The sequence below is a fragment of the Oryzias latipes genome, chromosome 15, assembly GCF_002234675.1.
Source record: "Oryzias latipes chromosome 15, ASM223467v1".
NCBI classification, from domain to species: domain Eukaryota; kingdom Metazoa; phylum Chordata; class Actinopteri; order Beloniformes; family Adrianichthyidae; genus Oryzias; species Oryzias latipes.
Genome location: NC_019873.2, coordinates 8391437 through 8406420, shown reverse-complemented (window position 1 = coordinate 8406420; position 14984 = coordinate 8391437). Strand labels below are relative to the sequence as shown.

Here is a 14984-nt window from a genome sequence, read left to right as displayed (position 1 = left end):
CTAGGACATCAATATGAGCTGGGAGATCACTCTGAAAAATTCACAGTAAAATGTAAGAAATGAAATAAATATGTCCATATGTGTGACAAAACAGTATAAACTGAACAGGAAGGTTTCATTTTATTTGATAAAAGGCTTAGTTCAGAAATGGAAAAAAATAAAAAAAAACAAGGTGGAAGAAAAAAGGAGGAGCTAAGATTACATGTGTTTGTGCTTACATTGTTTTGTTTGTGTTTATTACTCTGTGTAAATGTGTGCATGCTGCAGTTTGTTTCTGGAGTCAGCAAACATAAATATATGGGCGCGCACACACACACACACACACAGGTATATGCTGGATACTGTAACCTCCCGGTCGACCTCCGCTGACAAGACGGATCACTCCATTCATCTATGGGTGAGTGCACTGAGCGCTCCATTCATCTGCGGCTGAGTGGATGAGGCCGGCCGGCATTTTTCACACCACCGGCCCGTGATGCATTCAAGGCTCTGGAGGAATGTCACTGGCCTGAATGCCCTGATCTGTCATGAGGCCCTGGCTGCCACACTACAATGACAAACACTCCTGTACATGAGCTAAAAGAGACCCTCTCAGGACCAGAAAGTTTGCGAATCCACTCGAAAATCATTGTACAATCTTTTAAGAGTGTCCACGCAACCACTGCTTTTTGATAACTGGATTTGATAACTTATTCACTTAATCAAATGTAAAATCATGCAGTGTCATTCAATTTACCAAACACCAAAATTCCTCGAACAGTAGCATGAGCTTTTTAGGATGCCAACAACACCTCACCTCTGCCCCTCATCCCAGATAAAGGATGTTTACTACAAATGTGGCACCATTTAAAGGAAACAAACTATCTTCATTGACAAAGAATTAAAGGTAAAGTATAGTGTTTCTTCATTTATTGGTGTTATTTTCTTAAAATAACATGCAACGTCATTGACAGTTTAATTGACATTAACCTTAACCTTATTAATTAAACCTTAATAGAAAAATAAGTCCAGGATTAGAGAATGAAAACAAAGGTTTCACCGTGATCGCAGATTCATGTAAATGTGGCAAACGGAGCACGTTCTGCTCAGGTGACACGGCACAGAGAAGATTGATTGACAAAGATTGACAAATCAGGACACAGAACATAGTGTAAACACACTACGGTAACTGAAAAAACAGCATAAAAAAATGACTGAAAAAGCAACAAAGAAATTCTGCTAAACAGCGAGACTGGGAATGGTGAACCACGATACAGCCAGGGGCCGCTATAATTTGTGTTATTTTGGTAATATAGCTTTTTAACCCTTTAACTCTGGATGTTTAGCTCCAGCGCTTACATTCTTCTGATTACCATTCTTTCGTTCAAACAACACAAACTGTGTTGTTTAGGTGTCGCCGACCACAACTCTGGAGTAAAAGGGTTTATGTAGCTTTCCCACCTGTAAACATTAAGTTTCCCTTGGCAAAAAGTAGCACACTTGAAGTTTATTTTACCAAGTATACTTGAGTGTACGTAAGGAAAGTATATCCTGGGCCGCAGACCGGTACCGGTTTGTGTGCCACGTGGTAAAGGGCGGCAGACAGAAAAAATGAAAACACCAACTTAGATTATTTCCATTTAGCTGATTTGTTTGATACGGGTAGGAGTTTTAATTTGGAATTTGAATTTTTTTACAAGTTAGAAAAAACTTCAACAAATCAGCAATGTTTTTTAAATTAAATCTTCGTCATCTGTTAAAAAAAAAAATCTGCAAATGTTTTAAGTTTTTTTCATTTCTTGTAGTACTATTTTAATTTGAAAAATTGTTTTTTCAGAAACCATAAGCTTGAAAATACTAAACGTAAACTTCCGCCCCATTCAGACCGGTCTGTGAAAACATCGTCTGACATTAAACCAGTCCGTGACCTGAAAAAGGTTTTAGACCACTGCAGTATACAAACAAAATACATCTTGAGACAAAGTTGGAACATTTTACGTTTACTATATATAGAAAATATATAAAAGGTACACTGCAAGTACTGCCTCACTTATTGTATACAGTACACTAAGTGTACTTCAAGTACATAGACTTCTTTTTACTATGGACTACTTTTTGCTAGGGGTTGGATCGGACAGATTTGGATGAGTGCGGACGTGATGGGTGGGAGATATGCATGTGAAGCTGAAAGAATGATGATGCTGCTGATAAAGTGCAGAGCGGGCATCCAGTGGCACAGCTGGCACAGTTGGCCCAGTTAGCCCAGTTAGCCTGCTGACTTCCACTGGACTGCACACAGATGCCCGATCGCTGTCCTGCTGATGACACCCCTGGGGCATAGCAAGCACACAAATGCTCACACTCACGTATGAACACAGGTTACGACAAGTGAAAAAGACACACCTGAAATTGTTTTCGTGTGCTACAAAAGCATGGTAATGGCTGTGCATTCCGCTGTCCATATGTTTTTCTTTCCTGTGTACACACACATGATCTTTTTTTCACTTCATACACACACAATCACTGGGAGGTAATGACTAACTCAAGTTCAAACGTCACTAAACGAATCATTTCCAGAAAAATATGGCCTCGCTCTCGCATACAAGCCAACACAAATCCCTCACTGCCTGGCCACTAGGTTCCAGGATTCAACACATAGACCCCGTGACTGCCCACACACACACAAACACATACACAACACAGGCACACACAAACCCAAACGGCAATTCTCACCTCAGGGCAGAGATGTGCTCTGATGTTTCCGGGGCAGTGGGCAGTCACGAGTGTGTGCCTGACAGCTGTTTGCGTGCATGTCCATGTGTCCGCGTATGTGTGGCCGTTTGTGTGTCTGGTTGTGTGTGTGTGTGTTGGCGGAGTGCCCTAATTTGACAGAGCCGGAGCAATGGTTGATCCCAAGAGCAGTTGATTTGGCTTGATGTTGACCCTACAGGCCTTGTCAGCTCCAACATGCTTCCTGTCTCCTCATGTAGCTCAGCGCTACACAGAGTGAACACACAGACATAGATGCGCGTGTACACACACACACACACACTGGGACAAGCAAAACATCAAGTATAGTACATATTAACACATATTTGTTAATTATTTATGTATTCTAAACACGAACATTTTAAGTTTTTTCTTTTGCTGAAAAGTAGTTCCATGTTTTGAATTGTTCTCAATTTATTTTATTTCACTTAAGGCATAAAAGACTCCCAATATAAGGAGGTAATGCACTCTCAAATATCTGTACTTCCTTTGTGCATACTTGTGGAGTTGATTTAGTAGAGGTGTAAAAATTATTTTTAACAATTCAATTCATATCATAATTTGTGGTTGACAATTCATTTCATATTCGATAATTGGTTTGATTGATTCGATCCAAATTACTGACCTTAAATCTACCTATAGTGTCATGGTGCCTCTGTTAGACTCCTCCCCCTCACCTCTCCGCTTGGTTCCTGATTCAGCCCAGCTGCGACCACTTACATCATCATCACCGCCTGCCTACTTAAGGAGCTCCAGGACCAGTATTCATCGCCAGTCCGTTGCCCCTGATGGAATTCATGGCCACAAGTGGTCGCCTGAATCAGCCTCTGCCCGGAACTCACATTCTGCCTTCCCCTCTGGACACACCTCGAGCCTCTGCCGTTCCTCCTGTTCCTGGATCACCACCAACGACTACGCTTCCCAAGACCTGTGGAAGAATCCACCAGTGACGCCACTGAAGTCTGCCTCTCGTATCGTGGACACCACGAATCCTGCTCTCACCATCTAACTTACCTGTTGATTAAATCCTCTTACCTGCCACGCTCGCTCTCCTCTGTGTTCTTTTTTTTTTTTTTTTTTTTTTTTTTTTTCTCCTCTGTGTTCTTTCCGGGTTCCAGCGTCTGGGTTCGAAATTGTTCTGCATTCATGACACCTAGGACATCTTCAGCCAAATATTTCACCAGTGTGACTCAGAGATGCATACCCTTGGTGCTCAATAGCGCAGTGACATAGTTGTAATGACATTTTTAACTGTCATTTAATAATATGACATTTTTTTAAGTACTCGCAGATTGTGAAACTGTGAACAGTCTTCCAGTCGTTTTGTGTGATGTTTAAAGATACATATTGGAACACTTGTAATGGGACAGCATAAATCCAAGAAAAATCCTCGACTTTTCAAGCAAAACTAAAACTTAAACAACCAATCGCTGACCCTGTTCCTTTAGCACCCCTCACAGATTGGTATGTTTTAGGCAGCGAGTGTCTCCTCTGACACATTCCACTAATGTAAACATTGTCGTGGACCTTCCACAACCCCTCATAGTATTTCAATTTTTTGAAGGCAGTGGCCTCTTTCGCTCACTGATCCTGCAGCTCTGCTAAAACTGTTTGGGAATTGTCTGAAACACGACGAGGAACTTATCTGGCCTCTAAATTCCTCAGATCCACGTCTGGGAATGTGTGGGATGAGTTGATAAAAAATCCAAAATGTTGTCTTTCATTGACAGTCAGACTGAAATGTTTGCTGTGACTTACCTGGCCTCTGCACGGCCAAATTTGTCCCCCAGCCGGGATTGGAACCGGGGGTCCTTCTTGCTCTGAGGCAAGAGCACTAACCACTGCACCAACGTGCAGCCCGATTCCCCCAATTTCTTATTATTGATACTACGGTATATGTTATAAAAATATAGCACTTTTTTTTGGGTGGATTTCATTATTGTGGTAAATCCTTGATGACCTAACAAGATGAAATGTTTCTCCCTTTTCCTTATGCTTTTAGTATCTGATGAAACATGTTAACATATCTGTAAAATGTACAATGGAGTTAGAGGGATTTCTTTGTGATTTCTTTTAAAATAGAAAAAAATAGTTTTCTCACTGGAGAAAATATTAGAAACACATTTATGAACCAAGTTTGTTTCAACAAAAGCAGAAATATTAGGAAACATTTATTCTTTTCTTTAGATTAATGCAGGCTGACAGAAGCACCAAGATTGATTCAGACTTGTTGCTTTGTTTCAGTGACATTTAACTTTGTAAGCAGCACAGCTACAACTGCATTTGTTAATTACAGAATACATTGTTACGCTAAAGTGAAAAATAAGAGATTATACTTAATAAAATATTTTCTTTGATAAACTAAACAGAGACGTACAGAAAGCCCAAATATCTATCTGAGCTGCAAAAATGTATCGAGTCAGAAGAGGCAAAGGTTGCAAAAACTTAGTAAATGCTGATTTCACCACAGTATTCTTTCTTTTAGAAATTCTTAATGCCAAAGAGACGTATAAAACCGGTGAAATAGATGGACGTATTCAAATGTCAGTGTCTGCTTTAATGCAAAAAGAACGTTAATTGAATTTCAGTGCAAATATTGCCACACTGCTCATATTTGTGGATGTATGTTTGACACTCCTGGTTGATAAACAAGGAGCTAATTTTCCAACAGAGTGAGGTGCTTTTTTTTAATACAGGGTTCCATTTTGTGTGTTCATTGGTGCAATGTTCTCTGTGCAATCATGGTTTTTTGTCTTTCCATCATTTCTTTGCTCTGTGTCTCAGTCTCTCTCATTGGTGTGCGTTCATTCAAATATTTCTCTTTTTCTTACCTGGGCCTTGGGAGTACTGTGCCTCTTTTTTGTGTATTTTTTGTGTGTCTTTGGTGATTGTGTGTCCATCAGGATCCCTCCCTGCTGGAACAGATCCTCTGAGGTAAAGGCCAGATTTTAATCCCCGGGTCTATCTAATCTCCTCATATTCACATCACAGATTAACACACAACCGCACACAGCGGTCTGATGCCTGTCATCATCAGCCCCTGTGTGTGTGTGTGTGTATATTTGTGGTGCGGTGTTTGAGGGTTTTAGAGTCATTCTGTCTCTCCTGGTTGAAGGAGATTAATTGTTAAAAATAAAGCCTGTCTCAGGCCTGTGACCTTTTAGGTCAGCATTTTCCTCGCTATCCTGAAGAGCATGCACGTAGACACACACATGAATTTTTCTCATACAGATCCTGATGCCATCTGCCCCGGGGCGGCTGGACGACGATGTCAGCGCAATAGAAAGGCTGGGATCATAAATGAGAACAACATGTACTATGTGTTTTACATCAAAGGTGACGTCGGGTTCCAAAAACACACACATCCAAGCTGTCCACAGATGAAACCAGGATAGAGTCTGGTCACTCTCAGTGTGCTTTCTGTTCCAGCAGAGACACCTAATGAGAACAGTGAAGCGCTGAGGTTTTTCCACCAGACATAAACACACGTAAAACTGAAAATCAGGCATTTAAAGTGGGCGTGCTTCAAAGTTTTATTGCCGAGGGGTTTGTGTGAATCATTTCCAAGAACCGTCTGCACAGGTGGTACCCAAAATGCTTACAGGAGTTTTAACACATTAGCTGTTGTTAACAGATGAAGGGATTGTCAGTAGCCATGCCGTGTGTGCGTCTGAAGTTACATTCACACCGCCATCAACAAGAGACCAGTTTCAATGAAAAGTCTATATAAATGCACGTTTCAGGCTTCCGTATTCGAAACGCTCGCGTTCAAACATAGCTATGCAAGTTTTAAGTCAGTTTTTGGGCTCTATGTACCTTATCTTAAACCAGCTGAACTTTGACCAATCAGGGACTAGGATTTAGAAGTTATGCATGGATAATGAGCCTTTTAATTTACGGAAATGCCAAGCATTTGAAAATTGATAATGAAGTAGAAATTAGATTAGACAGACAGACAGACAGACAGACAGACAGACAGACAGACAGACGTGAAAGAAAAAACCTGGCGCAAATTTCACTGGATTTGCTTCGCTTCAACCTTTACTGCGTCCTTAAATACTCGTGTGACTGTAGCTTAACAGTAAAAGAAAGGATGTGTGGAAAGTTCAGTTGTTAAGGGTTGGGATCAAGCAGATATGACATAAAAAAACAAAATCTGAAGTATGACTTTGATCTTTTGTTGTTGCCCACCTTTCAGCATATCTGTGGCGCTCAGTATTTGTACCTCTTACGTGTTATGAGCACATGGACATTAACAAGTATAGTCTGCTTACACATGATAAAAATGTTTTCACTTACAAATGAAATCTGGTGAGATTCATTTAGTGGGAATATAGACTGACCATCCAGCAAACCAAGGAAAAGTCAAGGAAGGACACACTGCTATTATCACTGTGTAATTCCAACTAAGCAAAAAGAAAAGCCAATTTGTGTAAATTTGAAAAAAAAAGAAAACATATTTTTGCCTGATTTATGGGAAGATGTGGGCTCTTAGATTTTATTCTCTTACTTTATTTTCTTTTGAGGTTGATGGACATTTTGGACAATACCACCAAAAAACAGTTTTTCTCATTGACAAAATGAAGGCCAGTCACACCAAATATAATGTCTGTATTATTCCCTTTGCCAACCGAACCAAGTCTAACTAACTTTTCTGGTCTAAGCAGTATAAACCATCTTTAAGACATCATGGTTAGTTGTGGATATTTGTGAATCAGTGTAAAGCCACATCCAATAAGTATTTTTTAGCAAATGAAATAAAAAATATTCCTGTTCCAAATATCAATATGTAAGAAAATAGACCCCATCTGTCTGTCTGTATCGTTCTATGTACATTTGTATCTTTTGTTTTTCTTTATACAATGTCATTCAGGCTCATTCGGATGTCATTCGGGCTCGAGAAATGCAGACGGATGGGGACAAAGAGAGGCAAGGTAGTCCACACAGGAGGGTTCTTACTACCAGAAGGAACAATAGCAGACATTGAGGACAGTTACAAGTACTTTGGAATTCCGCAGGCAAATGGCAACAAGGAAAGCTGCACCAGCTAAATACCTCCTACGAGTAAGGCAAGTTCTGATAAGCCTGCTCAATGGCAAGAATGAGACCCAGGCAATAAACAGCTACGCACTGCCAGTTATCAGATACCCTGCAGGAATAATAAGATGGTCAAAGGAAGAGATACAGACCACGGATGTTAAGACACGAAAGCTCCTCACCATGCATGGAGGGTTCCATTCCAAATCCAGCACCCTGAGACTGTGTGCTAGCCGCAAGGAAGGATGCCAAGGACTAGTGAGCGTAGAAGCCACTATCCAGGATGAAACATCCACGATCCATGAGTACATCAAGCTCAAGGCCCCAACTGACAGTTTGCTCAGAGAATGTCTCAGGCAATGGAGAGCAGAGGATACAGTGCTGGAGGACAGATCCTCATGGGAGGATAAACCTCTGCATGGGATGTACCACCGGACTATAACTGAAGTGGCAGATATCAAGAAGTCCTACCAATGGCTAGAAAGGACTGGCCTACAGGACATCACTGAACCACTCATCCTGGCAGCTCAGGAACAAGCCCTGAACACCAGAGCCATAGAGGCTAAGATCTACCACACCAGACAAGACCCAAGGTGTAGGCTGAGCAAAGAGGCGCCTGAAACAATCCAGCACATAACTGCAGGGTGTAAGATGCTGGCAGGGAAAGCATACATGGAGCGCAACAATCAAGTGGCTGGAATAATATACAGCAACATGTGAGCAGAATATGGACTGGAAACCCCAAGGTCAAAATGGGAAACACCCCCAAAGGTCGTAGAGAATGAAAGGGTAAAGATCCTGTGGGACTTCCAGATCCAGACTGATAGGATGGTAATGGTGAACCAACCATACATTGTAATAGTGGATAAAGAACAGAAGAAAGCCGTTGTGGTGGATGTGGCAGTGCATAGCTATGGGAAAATCAGGAAGAAGGAGCATGAGAAACTGGAGAAATACCAGGGACTCAGAGAAGAACTGGAGAAAGCCTGGAAAGTGATGGTGACAGTGGTGCCTGTGGTAATTGGAGCACTCGGGGCAGTAACCCCCAAGGTGGAGGAGTGGCTACAACTGATACCTGGAAAGACCTCAGACCTTTCAGTCAAGAAAAGCGCAGTGCTAGGAACAGCTAAGATACTGCAGGACCCTCAAACTCCCAGACCTCTGGTAGAGGACCCGAGCTTGGAGGAGAAACCACCAGCGGAGGATCAGAGGGGCGTATTTTTTTTTATAAATTCATTCACTGCTCATTATATAGTTCGTTCACCATTTTTCAGTGCTGTGTGATTCTACAATTCCAAAATCAAGTGCCCTAGAAATTTCCCAGAAGTCTCTGCGAAAAACCAGTTTGCATCAATGCTTATTAGATAGGCGAATATGGACCACAATGCATTGCTTCTGAACAATTTTTGCCCAAAAAAATAATTTAAATGTATTTTTTTAATCGTCAGCTTTTTTATCTTCAAAAGACAGTGGACTCATAAATATTTGTCACAAAATGGTCAAATCAATTAGATTTAAACTAATCGATAATACCGTTAAAAAAAAAAAGTTTCAGTTTCAGTTTAGTTTATTTCAAACACAAATGAAAAGTCAACACACACAGTGGTTTAGAAGACATAAAATAATAGTGTGCTTGAAAAGGAGTGGGTTGAAGAGAAATCTTGTCTGCTCCCACCCCTTTTTACAAAACCTGATGTGCGTTTTCAATACGCGTATTGCTATTTACAGATAGGTACAAAACATTCACAATACAATTCTGCATTGCAACTGTGCTAAAGTGACATTTTTTGTTTAATTAATCGTTTCTGGCCTTATACAGTCCTATTAGTGACTTTTGTAGGTTTTTTTGAATGCATGTACACTTTTGGTTTATTTTAAACCTTCATCCAATCCATTCCATAAATTCACACCACAATTTGATAACATATTTTCTTTTTTGTTGTTCGAATGCACTGCTTTTTGAAATTCAGTTTTTTTCTTAGATTGTAACTCCCGTCTCTGTCTTTGAACATTTGCTGTAAGTTTATTAGAAGTAAGTTGTATCTGGCTTTGTACATGACGAGAGCTGTTTTCAGTTTCACTAGATCCCATATTTTCAATAAACCCGACTTTAAAAACAGAGCGCTTGTATGTGACCCATAGTCCACTCCATCACTCCATGAACAATTTGAACTGCTTTTCTTTGTAAGATATATAAACACTGTAGGTTTGTTTTAAAAGTATTTCCCCAAACTTCTGCACTGTACTGTAAATATGGTAGTATTATGGATGAACATATTAGTAAACGTGCTTTGTGAGTGAGAGTATGGCATGTTTTTCTCAACACTGCTATGCTTTTAGCAAGTTTAGCTCTGACTGGCTTTATTTGTGGTTTCCAGCTTATTTTGTCGTCCAGAATTACTCCAAGGAACTTGATTTCAGTCAATCTTTCCAGAACATGGTTATCAATGGCAACTTTTATTTCTTAATCTGAAGGAATGTGGCGATTTCCGAAAATTATGAATTTAGTTTTGTTAACACTGAGTGACACTTTATTTTTGTCAAAGCATTGTTTTAGTTTCCCTAATTCTGTATTTACTGTTTTTTTTACAATTTCCCTGAGGCTCTCCCCTGTACAGACTATACTTGTGTTGTCTGCATATAAAAAGTATTTGAGTGCATTTGATACCAAGTGAATGTCATTAATGTAAAGGATGAACAGTATGGGACCTAATATTGACCCTTGTGGAACTCCACAGCTTAAATTTAGCAGGGATGATTTGCAGTCCTCCAGTTGGACAAACTGCTGCTTGTTATTAATGTAACTGTTTAACCATTTTAATGCTGGTCCTCGTATTCCATATCTTTCCAGTTTGTTTACTACAATGTTATGATCAATAGTGTCAAAAGCCTTTTCAGATCGACAAACACTCCTACTGCGAAATCTTTATTGTCAGTGCCAGTTATAATTTCTTCAGGTAGTTGCGTAATCGCCATGGATGTTGATCTGTTTTTTCTGAAACCATATTGGTCGTCGGATATTAGTTTGTGTTTTTCTATAAAACTTTCCAGCCTTATGAGGAATACTTTTTCGAGTATTTTTGAGAATTGGCAGAGTAAAGACACTGGTCTGTAATTTGTTAGTTGGTGTTTGTCCCCTGATTTGTGTAGTGGGATTACTTTGGTTAAGAGTGCTCAAATTAACACTTAAATAACAACAAGATTAGTATTGAGCATGGTGTCCGAATTGCTTTTAAAATTCAGGGTGCTACATAGTCTATAAAGTTTTTTAGTAGTTAGGGGTTAGAGTGGGAATTCTGACACAACCTTACATTTGTTTCTGTGCTATTTGTGTCCAAATTGAGACTTTTTTTAAATTAAAAATCAGGACTCAGTTGTGGGCCACTTATGATGAGACCACTGGGTTTGTGGCACTCGTTTCCTCAATTATGGGAAACACTCACCTGCTAAACAGTAGCTGAATTTAATTTAACCAACTAGTACCAAAAGCCCAGACTTTGCACATAATTTCTGAGCTTTAGTGTGAACTTTTAATGTGTGAATTCTCTAAATAAAGAAACAGTTAAAGAAGTTGTGTTTCAAATCACAAGTAAATAGTAAACAGCATGTGGAGCAAAACTACCTGCCCTGTGGTGAATTCTTACTTGAGTCTTGTGTTTTAATCATCTGACTTGGCCTCACCTCTGCTCCAGTTATTTCTTAGACTTTCAAGTTCTGCTAAGAAAAGTGCTTCAAAATAAAATGTGCTTTTTGTTGCTCTAAGATTGCCTCAGTTTATATTTTTGGCCAAACACACCAAGGGACGGTGGTGCATCAAACGTATTGGGGATGATCATTGTGGAACCAAATAAAACTTTATGAGAAAAAAATAAACTAATCTTGAAGATCCCAACATCTGATCAAAAAAAAAAAAAATGTTGATTTTGATTATGTTTAATTTTATTTGATTTTGTTCTTCTTTAAGAGTTGGTATTATAAATTCCCAAACAGTGTAGCTCAATTTTTTACTTCAGATGTATTTTAAAGATTAGTGTAAGTCTGCCAGTCAGGATTTATTGACTGCGTTCACAATAACTATACAATATTTTTTATAAAAACTACACATTGGTCATGTTAGTAGCGTTAGCATTGTTAGCGTAATATTTTAAACACGTGAAAACTCAATACCTCTAATACAAGCATAGCTGAGACTACGCTAACTCCCAACTTAGTTACACACACAAAAAAAGTCAGCTACAAATCTTTAAATAGACAGGACATTTTGACAGAGCACCATGTAGCTCTGATAATCGCTTCAACATCAGTAAGCATGACCGCAATTTCTTCACATTCCCGATTATAAAACACAGTTGCTGCATTTCCATTGACTATGAAAATGCAGCAACAATTGGATTTGCGATAATGAATTTTGCTTATGGTAACACAGCAGATTTCCCAAAAAAACTTGCATTTATTGAGAAAAACTCCTGGCACCCGTTTTATGAAAATTTCTAGAATTTCTAAAAAGATTTTGTGCATATGTGTAATGGAAAAAAAACATCTACTGTTGTTAATAATTAAGAATTTTAAGTGCACATAATATATATATATATTATATATATATATATATATATATATATATATATATATATATATATATATATATATTATGTTTTATTAAAAGGTCTTGTCACATGATTCCTTTATCAGATATTAAATATATTTCTCTATTCGTTCTGTGCACACAATTCATTTGTTTATAGAAAGCCATCCATAATACACTAACCTAAGGTAATATGAAATGAAAATGATTTTTTGTTGAACCAAAACCAGAAAACAAACCCACACACCTTGCTTTTGATCCCAATCCCCTTAAAAAACTCAGCCTGGTCTTTAATGGTTTTATAAGTAACTCCAGCACTTCTGTTCCTGATACAGGCAGGTGATAAATATGGGACGAGACAGAGACAACCATTCTAAAATCTTGCTTTACTTAAAAAAAGAAAAACGAGGAAAGCAGTTCAACTGTAATATTTATGTGATTTGAGGTAGACAGTATAGCTATAGAGTCTATTTATTTATTTATTTTTTGCTACCATCTTTCTCTGTTTTTTTATTTCACTTCCACTCCGAGTTGAAACTTTCTGCAGCAGCTCCAGGGATGTTGTGGTGAAGGTTTCCTGTACCCAAAGGCATCCCTCATGCACACATTCAAACACTGAATTACACATCTCTGCTTTCTGTGTTCTCGCCCCGAGTTTGGTTTAAGTTCCTTCAGCATTTTTCGTGTCTTTTTTTTAAAGCTTAAGAATCTGTCCTGGGACCCGTATGACTCAGCTCCACTTGGAAAGCAACCGAAACAGCGCCAGCTTCTCTGTACTAAATGTGTCGGAAATCAAAACAGGCCCCTTTGCTGTTAACACAGAGGTTGTTCATGTCCATTTCAGCTCGGGGCCAATCACGGGGTCTCTGCTGGTGGGTTCGCATTCTTTTTTCTGCTGCAGTTGGATACATCTGCTCTTATTTCCTTTTAGCGTTCTGTACGTGTTCACTCTGTGTACGGGATGTGTCTTTTTGACATGGGAGGCCTCTAGAGAGCAAACTTACAGTTTTTGCACAGCCTACTCTAAATAACTGAGGCAAATTAGGTGCTCCTTTGCACAAAAGGTCAGGCTTCCCTGAGCTCCACTGTTGCAGCACTCAGAGGATGCTCAGGCAGGTTACATAAAATGACTTACCGGAGTTTTTTTTATCATTTCCCACCTAGATTGAAGCATATAAAAAACGACATTTTGACATAATTGCACACAAATCAGTATAAATCTAGTCACGTCCAAACACATTTTGGGCCACAGTTTCCCTGCAAAATCTGTAACTTAACAAAGTAAAGAATCAGTCTTATTTTTTCTTTCAAGAAAAATAGTCTAAGAAAGTTTTTCTATAGAAAACTAATTTTTGTTTGAGAAAAAATGTCTTAGTGGCTAGAATTATTTTTTCTTAAAATAAGAATTCTTCGGAAGAAGATCGATTAAAACAAATTCTTAAGAACAACAGTTTCTTACCTCATTCACAGATTTTTTTTTTTTTTAAGGATTTAGACTTATTTTAAAGTGTCCTGTCTTTGCTGATTTCTCTTTAGAATATAATTGTACAATACACTTACCTGGCAGACCGAGTTTCTCTCTTGTATTTGTTTCTCTTTATCAGCAGAAGGACCCTATTTATGTACATAAAAAAAGAAGGTGAGTCTTAGCACACAAAGTGGGGTAAAATGTGAGAATATTTCACAGCAAAAGAAAAGCACAGTTTCACTGACAAAAGTGGATTTCTCTTGAACTCTTAAGAATTAAAAATGACCACTGTTTGCTGTTAAACTTAAATTTTTAAAGCCCAACTCTGCATTTGGCCGAAACATCAGTCCTTTTTGTTTGATCATAAGTCAAAATTTCAAAAAAGAATTTCTACTAGATTTTGTATTTAACCCTTGTGCTATCTTGGATGACCCCACCCTTACATTGAGGTGTTATTCCTACCATGACAAAGGTGGATAAAGGTGGAAAGATTTCATGTAATCCATGGACACCAGTGAAGATCACAAATCATTCAAGAAAAAAGGTTCAGCGCACTGTCTAGTGGGGTCTAGATGACCCAGCTTCCAATGTTTAACTGCCTAGGATAGCACAAGGGAAAATGAGTTAAGGCTTTAGAAATAGCAATAATTACAGATACCAGCTCGGACAAGGAAAACGAAGATGTACAAATGCTACACGTCTATACATCAGAATGGGGCAGAGCAAGCAGTTTGCACGCTGCCCTGGTAGTTTTCTATGTAAAAACTACAGGCTTTTTCAAACTGATTTTTTTCATCTGCCCTGATTCACTGTAATTTGAATGACGAAATACTCAAAGAATCCATTTTTGGCTTAATTTTCTTTATATATGTCCTCCATCGTGAGAAAAATGCCACAAGAACATTTTCAAAACACATTTTTTTGGGGAGTGGGTCGTCAAATCAATCCATTTATATGCTTACACCTTTCGTTTGTTACCTTCTTATTTTGTTTTTTCTAGAAGCAATGTTTAGTTTCTTTAAGATATTTTTACCATCATTATTATAACAGCATGTCTTTTTTGGGTAGACATCTCCAAATCTGGCCTTTTTAAAAGGGGTAAACGCTTTTCATTACCATCTACCATATTGTGTGTCTTCTCTGAGGGCA

The 14984-nt window shown here is 38.7% G+C and overlaps 1 long non-coding RNA gene across 1 annotated transcript in view; it reads right to left on the bottom strand.

Annotated features, from left to right (window-relative positions):
• The window catches only part of LOC110016490, an 82173-nt gene extending 79417 nt beyond the window's left edge, over nt 1–2756 (bottom strand). Inside the window, exon 1 of the long non-coding RNA XR_002291793.2 lies at nt 2713–2756. This is a non-coding gene — a long non-coding RNA (uncharacterized LOC110016490). The remainder of the gene's footprint in view (nt 1–2712) is intronic.
• Between the last annotated feature and the right edge of the window lie 12228 nt (nt 2757–14984).